Consider the following 14,539-nt stretch of genomic DNA (forward strand, 5'->3'; position numbering starts at 1 on the left):
CCTCCATCTCGTTCAGGTCTCCCTCCATCTTCTTCTTCACTCTCAGGGCGTCGTTCCTGCTGCGGACCTCAGAATCCAGGGTGCTCTGCATGGATTCAATTACCCTCTGGCTGTTTCTCTTGATCTGCTCCATCTCCTCATCCTTCTCTGCCAGCTTCCTGTCCACCTCACCCTTGATCTGGTTCAGCTCCAGCTGCACACGCAGGATCTTGGACTCCTCGTGCTCCAGTGTTCCCTGAATAAATGGAAGTAATCACTTTGTTATATAAGAACCCTGACAATATTCATTATTTCCAAATGAAACTGTATCCTTCTTTTCTTGTCAAATGTTGGAAGTACCTCAGCCTCATCCAACGCAGTCTGGATCTCAGCCTTCTCTGTCTCCACCGTCTTCTTGGCCTTCTCCAGTTCATGGATGCTCTTGCCAGTCTCTCCGATCTGCTCGGTCAGGTCAGAGATCTCCTCTGTGATTTGAAACAGAAACATTTTACATGAACATAAACAATCCACAGCACAATTGAGTCATTAAATGAGAAACAGTTCCTTCCACTACTTTTGAGTTGTTCTGTGAAAAATACTGTACAATACTCAATACTGCATCATGCACTGCATTTAGCTCACGTTGCAAGTTCTTGTTCTCTCTCTTCAGAGTCTCCAGCTGGTCAAGAGCCTCCTCGTAGGAGTTCTTCATCTTGAAGAGTTCTGTGCTGAGAGAGCGAGCCTCCTTCTGAGCTCCCTCCAGCTCAGCCTGACCCTCCTCAAACTTCTGCTTCCACTCTGCCAGAACCTACAGTAGGAGGAAGCATGTATCAAAGCAGCCTTAAACAATTGATGCCAATGTTAGAATTACAGTTAGAAAATTATAATGCCTACAGTTGCCATTGAGGTAATTACAGTATGACCCAACAGCACAATAGTAGGATATGTCAATATTGTTCTAAACCTCTGAACCCTCCAACTGCTGATTCAGGTCGCTCTTCCATGCCATCCAGCAACACATTTGAACCAATGACTGCCAATAAACTAACCTTTCACCTTATTGAAACTTAGTTGTGGTATAATCTTTCTCACCTTGTCAAAGTTCCTCTGCTTCTTGTCCAGGTTGGCGGCCAATGCGTTGGCCCTCTCAACGTCAATCATGAGGTCTTCCACCTCTCCCTGCAGCCTCTGCTTGGTCTTCTCCAGAGAGGCACACTTGGAGTTGGTGGCCTCGATGGTCTCCTCAGCCTCCTGGAGACGCTGAGCCAGTTTCTTCCTGTTTGGGACAAAAGAGGCATTGTAAAGGTGCTCTGTCCTGATGGACAGTTTGGAAAGTTAAGAAGGTCCATAAGGAGCCTGAAATCGGGGTTCTTAGCAACCTACTTCCCCAACAGGAACTCAATATAATGTTTCTTGGGGAAGGCCTTCTGGTTCCATGTACTTACTTGGCCTCCTCCAGCTCCTCTGTCCTCTGGATGGCATCAGTCTCATACTTGGATCTCCACTGAGCCACCTCAGAGTTAGCCTTGGACATGCCGCGTTGCAGCTCTACCTTGGCCTCCTGCTCCTCCTCAAACTGCTCCCTCAGCAGGTCACAGTCATGGCGAGCAGATTGGACACCGTGGGCCAGAGCGTTCTTAGCCTGGGAGGAGAAGAAAACAAGAGAGCGTTCTAGTTCTATTTACTGATAACTACACAAATGTATACTTTCACGTTCATATTTCATTGAGTCATCAAAAACTACATGAAATAAGTCACATACATATAGAATAGGAGGAACCATGACAAACTAAACAAGACACTACGAAAAAGGACTCAATAAGAGAGAAACTGTGTCTAATAGTCACATTAAGTTACTGACATAGTTGGTGAACCTGACTCCATAGTTCAACTTGTTTTAGAGCCTCACCTTGACCTCCTCCTCAACAAGCCTCTTGAGCTCCTCAATCTGCTGGGTGTAGGCCTGCTTGCCTCTGGTCAACTGGGACACCAAGGCTTCCTTCTCCTCCAGCTGGCGTCCAAACTCACCTGCAGGGAATGAATGGAGCTCTCGTCAGGCAAAGAACTTTGCAGGTGTTTTCTATATTTATGATTTTCCCCCTCTGATACATTAAACTGAATCATGTGGACCATGCATCTGTACAGTATATGGATTTCATGAATCATCAAAGGTGTGTTTTAATTTAAACGTGTATAACTAATAACATTGTCTCTTTTAAAAATGGTTGCAGGGTGCACTTTTATGCGGACGACACAGTGCTTTACTCAGACAGCCTTTGACTCCATTCAGGGCTCACTCCTGTAGCTTAAACCGGTTTTAAATGCAGTTTAAACTTAATATATAGCTTATATATAACGCTCCTTTAAGGAAAGCAATTCTATTATCTGCTATAAGAATCTATTATTAGTGTATTGATGAAAAAAGGTATTTTAAAATGCATGTAGACGAAATTACAAAAAAGCTGAGAGTGACAAAAAAGCTGAGAGTGAAAATTAAAGCTGTGTGGCAATTAAAAAAGCTTTTAGTAAAATCAACGTTCCTGTCAATTCTAGACTATGAGCTTAACATGGTTTATCACTCAGCACTTAGTTTTAATACAGGTCATCATTTTAGAACACACCATTGTAACCTGTATCAGTCAGTGGGGTGTCCATCCTTGTCCGCTAGGATAAGGCGGCATTTGTACCTGTATGTTTACAAAGCGATCTTACTAAAACAACCTAGTTATCTGACATCACTCATCACATGGTGCTCTGAACATTGCCAGACAAGGTCCCAAGACTGATTGGTTCTTGAGGTATCTCAAGTCAAAACTGAGCTAGGGAAGACTGCTTTTAGATACTGAGCGTGGAATGAGCTGCAAGACACTCTTAAACTAGATACCGTACCTCTCAATGGGTGAATTTAAAAAAAGGATGAACAAAATTGGATTAGATACTTGTTGGTTTTAGTTCAATTATAAATGTTTTATATCTATGCATTATTGTATATTGTTTTTGTGTTGTTATGAGTGTATTTGTTTAGCTTTTTTATACTTAAATAAAGGTTTGAATTGAAAATTGGTAATGAGATGCAATACATCTTTGTTCTTGGTTCATTGATTTTACCGTTCTCAGTCAGGAGTCTGGCTCTCTGTGCGCTGATGTCATTGATCTGGCGAAGATTCTCATCATTCTTAGTCTTGATCTCGCTGAGCTGATCCTCAAGGGTGCGCGCCAACTTCTCTAGATTGCCCTGTGGGTCAAACACCATGTTTACAGACATGGTAAAGGGTTATGCTTTATTTACACTGTGCAGTCCTGTCACTTTCATTTTAACACAAGTAATTACATGAATTAAAAAAAAAAAATTTTGAGAAGGAAGAGGACATTGATTCCCTAACATGTATTTGGAATACACCAGTTTCTCATGTTATGTAATTAAATACACACATACTGTATTTGCTATGAAGGATGAATCTGGTTTGCATTGATAAAAATCAGTTGAGCTACAATAACATTTGCTTTTCACAAGCCTCCTCTTGGCACCCTACAATTATCTTCTATGTGGGAACACTACAGCTTTACCTATTATTTCTGCTTGGTGCAGAGACTGCATGTAATAAATCTAAATATTGAATTATCACTGACCTTAGCCTTGGCAACTGCTTCCATGTTGGAGGAGAGGTCGTCAACCTCCATCTTGTACTCGCTCTTCTCTTTCTCCAGCTTCTGCTTGACGCGCTGCAGGTTGTCGATCTGCTCACCCAGCTCTGCCACACTGTCAGCCTGCTTCTTCCTCAGGGCAGAAGCCGTGGACTCGTGTTGGAGGGTGGACTCCTCCAGATCACGTCTCAGTTTCTGGAACTCAGCCTCACGCTTCTTGTTCATCTCAATCTGAGAAGCAGTGGCGCCTCCTGCTTCCTCCAGCCTCTCGCTGATCTCCTCAAGTTCCCTGGACAGATCAGCCCTCTGCTTCTCCACCTTGGCCCTGGCAGCACGCTCAGCCTCGATCTCCTCCTCCAGCTCCTCAATACGAGCCTAAAGTAGACATTAAATACTCTTAAGTATTCATGGCTGTCAAAGAAAGTAATTTAACTCTTTAATTCTGGCCTTCAGTAGGAGACAGGGGCAGATATGGGTGAAGTTAAACCGGTTGAATGTCTCAGAAGCAAGGACAGCGCTATCAAATGTATGATCATTTTTTCAGGAATCATAATGATCATGACTGTACTAGGGCTCAGTAACTACAAGGTACCTGAAGTTCCTTGATCTTCTTCTGCAGCTGGGCTCCCAGAGACTGCTCATCCTCAATCTTGCTGAGGAGCTGGCTGGTCTCAAAGTCCTTCCTATGGAGCACAAAGGAATCAATGACAGTTACTGTGCTATTGTGAGGGCAGAGTCAAACCATTCACTACACCAGGGGTCTACAACCATTTTAATGTGACGTGTTAGTTGCCTGTGTCCTGGGTGATATAATTTCTGACAACATTTAGTAAGGGCCAAAGGACAAAAAATATCATCACGATAGGGCAGCTTGTCAAAGAACATATTGACCAAATTGACTGCTGCAGTACATTTTGGTTGCACACATTTACGTTTTTAGAGTCTTGTATTCAAAACTAAAGCCACATTCATTGTAATGATGCTTGGAATTCAAGATAATTCAATCAGTCACAAATATCTCAAATGATCTTTGAAAAGTATTTGTGCTTACTTCTTGATCTTCTCATCAGACTGCTGCTTGTCATTCTCCAGGTCCATGATGGATTCCTGGGCCAGTTTCAGGTCTCCCTCCAGCTTTCTCTTGCTTCTCTCTAGTTCCATACGGAGCTTCTTCTCTTGCTCCAGAGAACCTTCCAGCTAGAGAACCAAACACATGATTTTCACTCACCTTTGGTGATAACAGGTTAATATTGATAACATTCATGAGGATAACAATGAGCGATTCATGAAGAGGCATAGTTCGGACTGCCCATAATGTGCAAGACATCCTATAAGATGACTCACATCGTCGACTTGCTGTTCCAGCTTGGTCTTGGCCTTGGTCAGAGTGTTGACTTTGTCCTCCTCTGCCTGCAGGTCATCCAGTGTCTGCTGGTGGGCCTCTTGCAGGGCTTTCTTCTCCTTGGTCAACTTGGCAACGCTCTCGTCTTGGGCGGCCATCTCCTCTGTCAGGTTTTTAACCTGGACAAGACAAGAACGAAAGGAGATGATGGTCAGTTCAAAATTTGGGAATGGAAGAGCTTAACTTCATTACAGATTTTGAGATTTTGAGACCTTGTTCTCAGTGGCGTGTTTCTCCTTCTCCACTTTGGCCAAGGTAAGCTCCAGATCATCAATGTCTTTCTTCAGCTCAGAGCACTCATCTTCCAGCTTCCTCTTCTTGGCCGTCAGCTCTGCGTTCATCTCCTCTTCATCCTCCAGCCTCTCGGTTGTCTCTTTGACTTTGGCCTCCAGCTGGATCTTGCTCTTGATCAGACCCTCGCATCTCTCCTCAGCATCGGTCAGATTCTCTGCTTCCTGGGAGGCAAAAACAGTGGTGAAAGGATGTGTTCCTTTCTGTACAATATTGGTGTGGGTTTTTGAATGGGTGTGTTTGTGTACTGTAGCTCACTCACAGATGCAACTGCAAGAGCCAGATCGTTCTTCTCCTGCAGCATGGACACCATTTTCTCCTCCAGCTCCTTCTTGCGAGCTTCAGCTTTGGCAAGGTTGACTTTGCATTTCTCATAGTCCTCCTTCATGTTGGCCAGCTCCTTCTCTGTCTCAGCACTCTGCAGAAGAGGCTTGACCTTGTAGTACACCTTCATCCATGGCCAGTGCTTAACATTCATGAATGAGCGGATATTGTACTGGATGGAGTAGACGGACTCTCTGATCACAAGAAAGAGCGGCATAGTGAATGTTAAGGTCAATACGCAATGGATCTGATGTGATGAATACAATCTATCCTCTGATGCAGGTATGTATATACAATGTGTAGATATGTAAAATAGTTCTAGCAAAATGACCATCAGAGTTTAAGTCCACCAGGGATGATAATATTTGGATAATTCAAAACATTATAATATTCTAGTACAACATATTTTCTGTTGGCCTAAGTAGTAGTAGGAGTAGTAGTACTTTATTGATCCCTGAGGGGAGAAATTGCACAAATAATTTAGGTTTGTGGTAAAACAAAGGTTAAAAAGACATTATAAGCTCCCTCTCACCTCCTCGCCATCATCTTCACAAACTCCCTCCTCATCAGGTAACCGCGGGCGAGAGCCTGTGTCATGGTTACCAGAGAAGCAAGCTTCTCATCTCTCATCTCCTCAAGGACACCCAGCAGACCAGCTTTGAAGAACACCTGAGGCACAGGTTGAATACACAGATGAAGTAAACAAGGTAAAAGTATGATAGTAAAGTTGAGTTTGTGTTTCTGGAATCTTACCTTGGTGTGTCCAAACTTGTATTCCTCATGATCCACATCAATGGACCCAAGCAGCTTCTCAGAAGCCTTCTTGTTGTCAATGAACTGGCCTTCGGGGATGACACTGGCATTCAATACTTTGTATCTGTGTAGGAAAAATATAGAACATCAGTCAGATTGGTTTTGAGTGAGGATGAAACTGTGTGTGTGTTGGGGGGGGGGGGGGGGGTGGAGTGCACATGTGTATGTTAGTGTGTGTATTCATGTCCAAATGCACAACTCTGTGTTTGTGTGTGTGCTTTCGTGTACACATTTGTGTATCTGTACCTCTGCTTGAAGTCAGCATAGAGGATTCTGCTGGGGAAGCCCTTTCTGCAGATCCTAATACCCTCCAGCACACCGTTACACCTCAGCTGGTGGATAACCAGGAAGTTCTCCATCAGACCTGGAAACGATAATGGTGATTTTTTTTTTTTCTCATTTGTTTTTAGAAATTAAGATTATATTTAAGTGACAGTTTAGAAGTAAAATTATTTGTAAAATGTGATTTATATTATACCTGGAGTCTTAGACTCATTGGGGATCAGGCAACGCACAAAATGAGGATGGGTGCTCCTCAAGTTGGTCATCAGCTTGCCCAAGTTCTCCTGTAAGGGTGTTTCAAAGACAATCAGATAACATTCATAATGTATTTGACAAGCTTGATTGCAACTAGACCAAATTTGCATTTATGTGAGTTTATCATTGTTGTAAAACTATTCTTTCTGTAAATACATTTTAATAAGTATGGCAAGTTTAGTAGCTTGTTAGAAATAACCATTAGACAAAATCATGGCATGAAACATCACAAATGTACCTAAGAGATGAGATAGAAAAGCTCACTCACTCTGAACTGAGAGGACACAGTCTGCATGGAACCTCCCTTCTTCTTGCCTCCTTTCTTTGAGGTGTCTATGAGTATCAAGAGTTAAAGAGTAATACATGATAATGTGATAAAATATTTCGAGTTAAGTAATGTTAACTTCACTGTAAATTCATAAACAATCAATTAATTGTGTGCAATGGATTAACCTATTTAAAAATGCTGGTGTAATCACATCCACCATGTTTAGAGATTTTTTTTGTGTTTGTGTTTCTATACACATTTTCACTCAGAACACTTGAATCATTTATCTCACTAGCCTCAAAATGGCCATGAGGAAAAAACTCATACATTTTGCATTAAGGGGATTGAAAATGTACAAACCTTCAGGTGGAGCAGCAACGTAGAGAACGGTCATCAGTTTTACTGAGGACTTCTGGTACAGCTGAAGCACAGAGTCGTTCAGGGGGTCCTTGTTCTTGTCCAGCCAGCCATTGATGTTGTAGTCCACTGTACCTGCGTAGTGGACCAGGGAGAAGTGGGCCTCGGCTTTGGTCTTTGAAGGTTTAGGCTTCTCAAAGGCCTTGTTCTTGCCAAGATGCTGATCGTACAGCTTGTTCTTGAAGGTAGTGTCTGAAGCCTTGGGGAACATGCACTCCTCTTCAAGGATGGAGAAAATGCCCATTGGCTGTGTAAGAAACACATTTTGATCAATCATGTGTCTGTTAACATACAAGAAACTATTACCACATTCACTAATACTAACTAATGACTCCTTGGGAATTAAATTCATCGCTTTTTAGCTGATGTGTAGTGATAGCCTTAGAACCAGTAGAGCATTACCTAAATGGTGCTTCACATGGTTGTGGATAATTTAATCTACAACCAAACAAATCATGGACATATCAAACTTCAAATCCAGCTAGAGATCATACAGTAGATTTACTTTGTGTACATACTATACAGTACAGTACGTCTGTCAGCAGGATTACGCAAAAACTACTGCACCAATTTTAAACTCTGTGCAAGGGTGTAGAATGGGCCAACATAGAACCCATTCAATTTTGGAGGGGATCCGAATTATGGGGCGGATCCACGAGCCGGCCATTCACCTCCATTCATTCCTTAGACCAGGTTTAAACTAAAACCCCCAGAGTGACTTTCATGAAACTCGGTGGAGGGGTGTATCATGGGCCAATTTAGAACCCATTCAATTTTGCCGTGCACAGAGCCACAAAATGCAACCACTGTACTTGCAAAGACAAAACCATGTAGTTTTCACCTTCTCAATAAGCTCGATGCAGGCAGCCAAGTCCATGCCAAAGTCAATGAATGCCCAGACGATGCCCTCCTTCTTGTACTCCTCTTGCTCCAGGACGAACATGGTGTGGTTGAAGAACTGTTGCAGTTTCTCATTGGTGAAGTTGATGCACAGCTGTTCCATGCTGTTGAACTGTAGTTTCACAGAGTTTGAGAGAGAATTTTTGTGGTTAGATATCGCTCCACATATTGGTTCTTTAAATTTACTTGAAATTGTAATTAATTAGGGTAGATTAGGCACTTTCTGTATACATGTATAACAAACAAAACCAAAATCTAGATCTATTCATATTAGAACAGGATTTGTTTTCCTAAATATCGTCAAAAACCCTGATATTTCCCATGGCAATACCAAACTCACGTTAAAGATCTCAAAACCAGCAATGTCGAGCACACCGATGAAGTAGTTCCTTGCTTGCTTGGTGTCCAACATCGTGTTGATGCGGATGACCATCCACAAGAACATCCTCTCATAGACGGACTTGGCCAGAGCGCTCACTGAATTTTTCACCTGTGTAATGACAATGCCATGAGTTGGTTCCACTTTCTTACACTAATGTACTTTATCTTATAGTCTGCTTTTTGCCCTGTATTGATTCTAGAAGAGCTATGGGAAAAGGATAATTCCAGTTACAGTACTTTGTAACAGCATATCTTGAGTATAAAGAAATAAGCACTACATAATGTTATTCCAGCAAATGTGTAGCTTTCAAGCTTGACATAAGCCTTACCTGAGGCACTGTCTGACCCTTGGTCACATACTCATTGCCGACCTTCACTCTGGGGTAGCACAGGGCTTTCAGCAAGTCAGCTGAGTTCAGCCCCAGAAGGTAGCTGATTTTATCAGCCACTAGAGGGATCCAATGATCACAATTTAATAATTAAGTACTGTATCAAGTACAACAAGAAAGAATTTGCTAGAGATTTTTGAGGATTTTGGGACTGGAAGTGGGACTCACCCTCTGTGCCGTCTGGCTCAGCCTGCTCCTCACGCTGCTTCTGCTTGAAGTGCATGTTGCCATGTTGCATGACAGCACCAGTCAGCTTGTAGATGCCATGCTTGTCTTCAATGGTGAAGCCCAAGATGTCAATAGCATCCTGGAGGGGGAAGTTAATGTTTGATGTAAACAAGTAAGATACATTTAAATGTACCAGGTGGATGGACTTCATTACTCTGCATTTATGCTACCCATTTTATTTTCAATTGTTTTATTTGTAACACTTTCAGTGACTCACATCTGTGGCATCCAGCTCCACGTTGTCATCGATACTGGCCACAGTGATCTGACCCTGGCTGATCATGGGGTAGTCATAGGGGTTGGTGGTGATGAGTGACATTTCTGTGGAGAAACAAGAATGAAAATCATTAATCACTCAGCTTTTATAAGACAACGTTGCATTGTTCCTTGCTGGATATGTGCCAGAGTGATCATGTGTTTGTGTGCTGATCCACCGGGCTTGAGGTCGGGCTTTGTCAATGGAGCACCTTTCTCATTGGATTTCTGATTTTGTTTGTATACAACACGGGTCTGGAGAACATGGCGGGAATACAAGCTCTCTACAAAACATATTATCATAACATCATGGGCTCTGTTAAAGGGGTGTGGCAATAGAGGAGATCTATGCAGCTGGACATCACTGCACACTTTTGTCAAAGCATTCATTTGTGTACTCAACATTTTGACTTTTGGCTCAAGTGCTGGATGATAGTCTTGTTTACACAGGCTTTCATTTATGATTGCATGTGCATCTCGTATAGGTACATCCCCATACTAATGTGTTTGAGTGAACCAGCTGAAAGGTGACAAAAGGTTCTGTGTATAACCCCGAAGGAAAAGCCGAGGCAAAACTAGAGGGTCCAAAATGTTGCAAAATAGTCTAAAACTGTGATCTCTACACACTAGACAGTAATTAGCCTCTTCAGGCGTGATTTAAAGATCTTACTTACTAAAGCTCTACCTTACAATTTCCATAGGACACACTAGTTGGCACTGGTTCTTTGCACTCTGCTTTATCTTACCAACAATCTCAGGCTTGTGGTTGGTCATCATCTGGTAGAAGATGTGGTAGCCTCTCTCATCGGGCAGCTGGAAGCTCACTCTGGACTTCTCCAGCAGGTCTGAGACAGAGAGAGAAATGGAGGGATAGAGAGCAAGAGCAATTTGAATCTGAAGTAGGAAACCAACAGTCATGGCCATTACATCATAAGAATACATTAATGTTTTTGTTTACATTTAGGCCAACAATCTCTGGTGTAATATCCTTGTGTATTTAGTGAAGAACTGAGAAGCAATCCAAGCCAACTTACAAGTTTCAATGTCAGCACTGGCCAGTTTGCCGGTATTTTGGAAGTGAATCCTGATGAATTTACCCTAATGTACAGCATGGGGAAATACCAGAGGGTCAGAAAATAAATACAATTGCCACGGTAGCACACAGTATTTACACTTTGATTTACATTTTGGCAATTACAGTAATACTACGGTACCGCTGGTAGTATGTTGTACTACAGTACACATCATAATAATAGGCAGTGTATTAGAAAGAGCATATGCCACAATTTATAAACTTGTCCCCCCAAACTTACAAAGCGAGACGAGTTGTCGTTCCTCACTGTCTTGGCATTACCGTAAGCCTCCAGCAGAGGGTTAGCTGCAATGATCTGATCCTCAAGGGAACCCTGAGAGAGAAAAACACTGTCAGTAACTAGACAGGCCAAGGACAGGCTTACATTCTGGGAGGGAGTTGCACGGGTAGATGGGGGACACATTTGTGCACAGCATAATACTACCACAGTAACATTCAAATGAAGCAGTGTAGGGGTTAGGTGCTTTGCTCAAGGGCACAATGGGCTACTGAAACCAGCAACAGTCTAGCAGCCAGAAAATAACCCACAATGTTCCCTGAAAAAACGAATGACCTTTTGGTAGCTGTCTCTCTTTTATAACTGCAGGGCGACTGCCACCCCAGAAATTCTAAGGACTTGCCTTAATTTTGCCAGTCTCCTTCTTCTTTTCACCCCCAGATACAGCGATGGTGGCAAAGTACTGGATGACACGCTTGGTGTTGACAGTCTTTCCAGCACCGGATTCTCCACTGGTTTATGGAAAATAAAATTGGTTAATTTTAGTTTACAGGGAAGACAGTTTAAAATCAAATATAGGTATTGTTATATAATTAAAGTGCTGCAGTGAAACAAGTGATTCTGACTACAAACTCTTAGTTAGTTCTAACAAAGTAATATAATCAATTTAAAATGAGATTTTAAACTTACGTAATCAGGATAGACTGGTTCTCCCTGTCTGCAAAGACATGTATGAAGTGTCAAGAATAGCATCATCATGAAATACATTCATCATACCATTTATCAACCTCTCCTCCCATCCATCCATCCATCAATCGTTTCATCCAGCCATCCATCCATCTATCCACCCACACATCCATCCATCCATCCATCTATCCAACCATCCATCCATCCATCTATCCACCCCCTATCCATCAGCCCATTCATTAACCCATCCCTCCATACTGTATATCCATCCTTTCATACATCCATCAATGATTGTTCGTACCAGTCAACATGTTCTGGAAGGCGTTGTCAGAGACAGAGAAGATGTGGGGTGGAGCCTCCATACGCTTCTTCCCTCTGTAGGCGTTGACCACTACCATGTCGTACACAGGGAGCCACTTGTAGGGGTTCACCGTGGCACAGAAGAGCCCAGAGTAGGTCTGCATCAGAAGGGATTGAGACAGGACATTAGACACATTATGGTGCATGCATGGTCTACAGATATCAAAAGATATATAACAGGCAACATGCAGTATAGATATAAGAATGCAATTATGGGATATATTTGTGCAGGTGTATGTCTGTGTCTTTCTTACGTAGATCATCCATGCTGCATAACGCTCTTTGAGGTTATACAGGACAGAAGCTTCATTGAGGTAGGTCATCATGGCCATGTCCTCAATCTTGTCAAACTTTGGAGGGTTCATTTCGAAGACCTCCTCATCTTTGAAGGTTTTCACCTTAAATTAAGAAATATGGGTAAAGCCAAAACTAGTTTCAACTAGATTTGAATAAATGCTACAGGTTGTGACTAAATATTCTTTAATGGTAAAACTGAATTAAGTATTAACCAGAAATGAGGCCTAGATGTATGTAGGAATGTTTAAAGGCAACAATCCACTAAACATGTTGATTCTGTACAATTGCAAACCAACTGAACACATGTCAGTTTATAGACTTACCTCCTGAGTCAGTTCCATTTCCACATCACACTTCCCAGCGTCCCTTTTGATAACATTTGCCTTGAGGTACAGCTCTACCTTGTCAGTCACAAAGCAGGCATTCTTAGCATCAAATGGCCTGCTCTGAGCCTCAATCCTCTCCCTCTCACCCTTACGAAGGTAGATGGCGGCTGGGCCGTACTGGGCCATCTCCGCGTCCGTACTCATGGTGGCGGTTTACTGGAAGAAAAAGACAAGTTAATATATATATATATATATATATATATATAAATATATATATATATATATATATTTAGACCATCCTGATTTCACAAGCACATTCTGTTTCTCATGCAAATCAGTCTGGATACATAGAGATCCATTTGTGCCATATCAGAAAACAATCTTGCCAATCAGCATTGGTTCTGAGGAATTTTAAATACAACCATGCTGGGTGGGTTCATGACAGCAAGGAGTAGTTGAAGTTCGCGCATGATAGACGATGACAGACAGATGGTTCATTCAATCACCTGCTAAGTGTTTTTTTTAAAGTGCCTGCCTTTCCAACAGAGAGTTCCCAGATGGTTATGCGAAGGAAATCATTTGGCACGTCAGGTTATGATTAAGCCCAAAAGATTGATTATATGTCTCAAAGATTCAATCATTTTTGTAGGATAAATCTCACTACTCAGTTCATATAGTTTAGATAAAATCCTGCCCGTTAACTTTAAATTGTTTTCATTAGTATGTAGCATCACAACATCTCACCTTGTCTTCCCCTCCCAGATGAAATAGAACCTTATTTGACACTGGAAAGGATTTGGTTGTTGTGAGTACACACATGATTTAGTCCAAAAAGGGACAACACAACTTGAATTACATACATCATTCAAATGCAAACTATATTACTGATTAAATTGCAATTTAAAAATGCATGTTTAAGAGTTTACCTCATGGGGAACTAGAGTGTGATTAGATATTCTAAATAACCAAGAATACTGTATATATAAAAAAAAACGGTGCACACCACCACATCTATAAGCATTACTGTATGATCTTAAAATGAATAATTGAGTTGATATGCATTGTGTATGTATATATTTACATACTTGTGTACTGGGACATGTCATATAAAATTAAACTCAACATATTTAGTACACTTATGTTAAGTGTAAAGAGATATATTGTATACATGAGTCAAGATACCATTAATAACACTGTGTAAATGAAGAGTGCAAAGAGTTAGAGGGTCTTACCACAGAGGCTGAAGCTATCTGTCCATGGATGCTGGTCTCTGGATCTCCTTATATCTGCTGCAGATTGCCAAGCAAGCAGGAGCTAATTGTGGACCACTCTCCTCAAGGAAGTGCAAGTGGAGACAAGAGTCTAGGGTTCGACTAGATTCCCTCCCTCCTTCTCCTTCCCTCCCGCTCTCCATCCCTATATTTTCTTTGATGATAGAAATTGCACATTTTCTACAGTGCTTTCATGTGACTTTTTTTTTCCTTTCAGAAATACATTTATAAGGTCATATAAAAAACCTAATGTGGAAAAGGTTAGTACAAGTTAAAGTAACAAGGGAAACTTTTTTTTTTTTACCATCTTTAATCATCTTTTTCCTCACTATGCCAATTTGTCAGCAAGCCTTTTTCAGCAATACAGATAAAGTAAATGAGTGCATATTAAACATTTCCTCCTAAACCTCTGAACCAATCTACACGACATCTACAGACTGTGATCCTCAACGAACATAT

At 41.6% G+C, this 14,539-nt stretch overlaps 1 pseudogene across 1 annotated transcript; it reads right to left on the reverse strand.

The window, feature by feature from the left end:
* Window positions 1-42: 42 nt before the first annotated feature.
* On the reverse strand, window positions 43-13,013 carry LOC311325112 (myosin heavy chain, fast skeletal muscle-like; annotated as a pseudogene). Its single transcript has 32 exons — window positions 12,807-13,013; window positions 12,441-12,584; window positions 12,128-12,284; window positions 11,830-11,857; window positions 11,543-11,651; window positions 11,143-11,235; window positions 10,864-10,927; window positions 10,576-10,674; window positions 9,792-9,895; window positions 9,515-9,653; window positions 9,287-9,405; window positions 8,917-9,066; window positions 8,518-8,688; window positions 7,620-7,923; window positions 7,260-7,324; window positions 6,933-7,020; window positions 6,701-6,818; window positions 6,395-6,518; window positions 6,174-6,310; window positions 5,580-5,835; window positions 5,239-5,481; window positions 4,969-5,145; window positions 4,676-4,821; window positions 4,217-4,307; window positions 3,610-3,999; window positions 3,088-3,214; window positions 1,889-2,007; window positions 1,425-1,621; window positions 1,072-1,255; window positions 622-787; window positions 340-464; window positions 43-235 (listed from the first exon to the last, which is right to left on the reverse strand). The product of its transcript is annotated as a myosin heavy chain, fast skeletal muscle-like (transcript).
* Between the last annotated feature and the right edge of the window lie 1,526 nt (window positions 13,014-14,539).

This window comes from Borostomias antarcticus (genome assembly GCF_949987555.1).
Source record: "Borostomias antarcticus genome assembly, chromosome: 24".
Lineage (NCBI taxonomy): Eukaryota > Metazoa > Chordata > Actinopteri > Stomiiformes > Stomiidae > Borostomias > Borostomias antarcticus.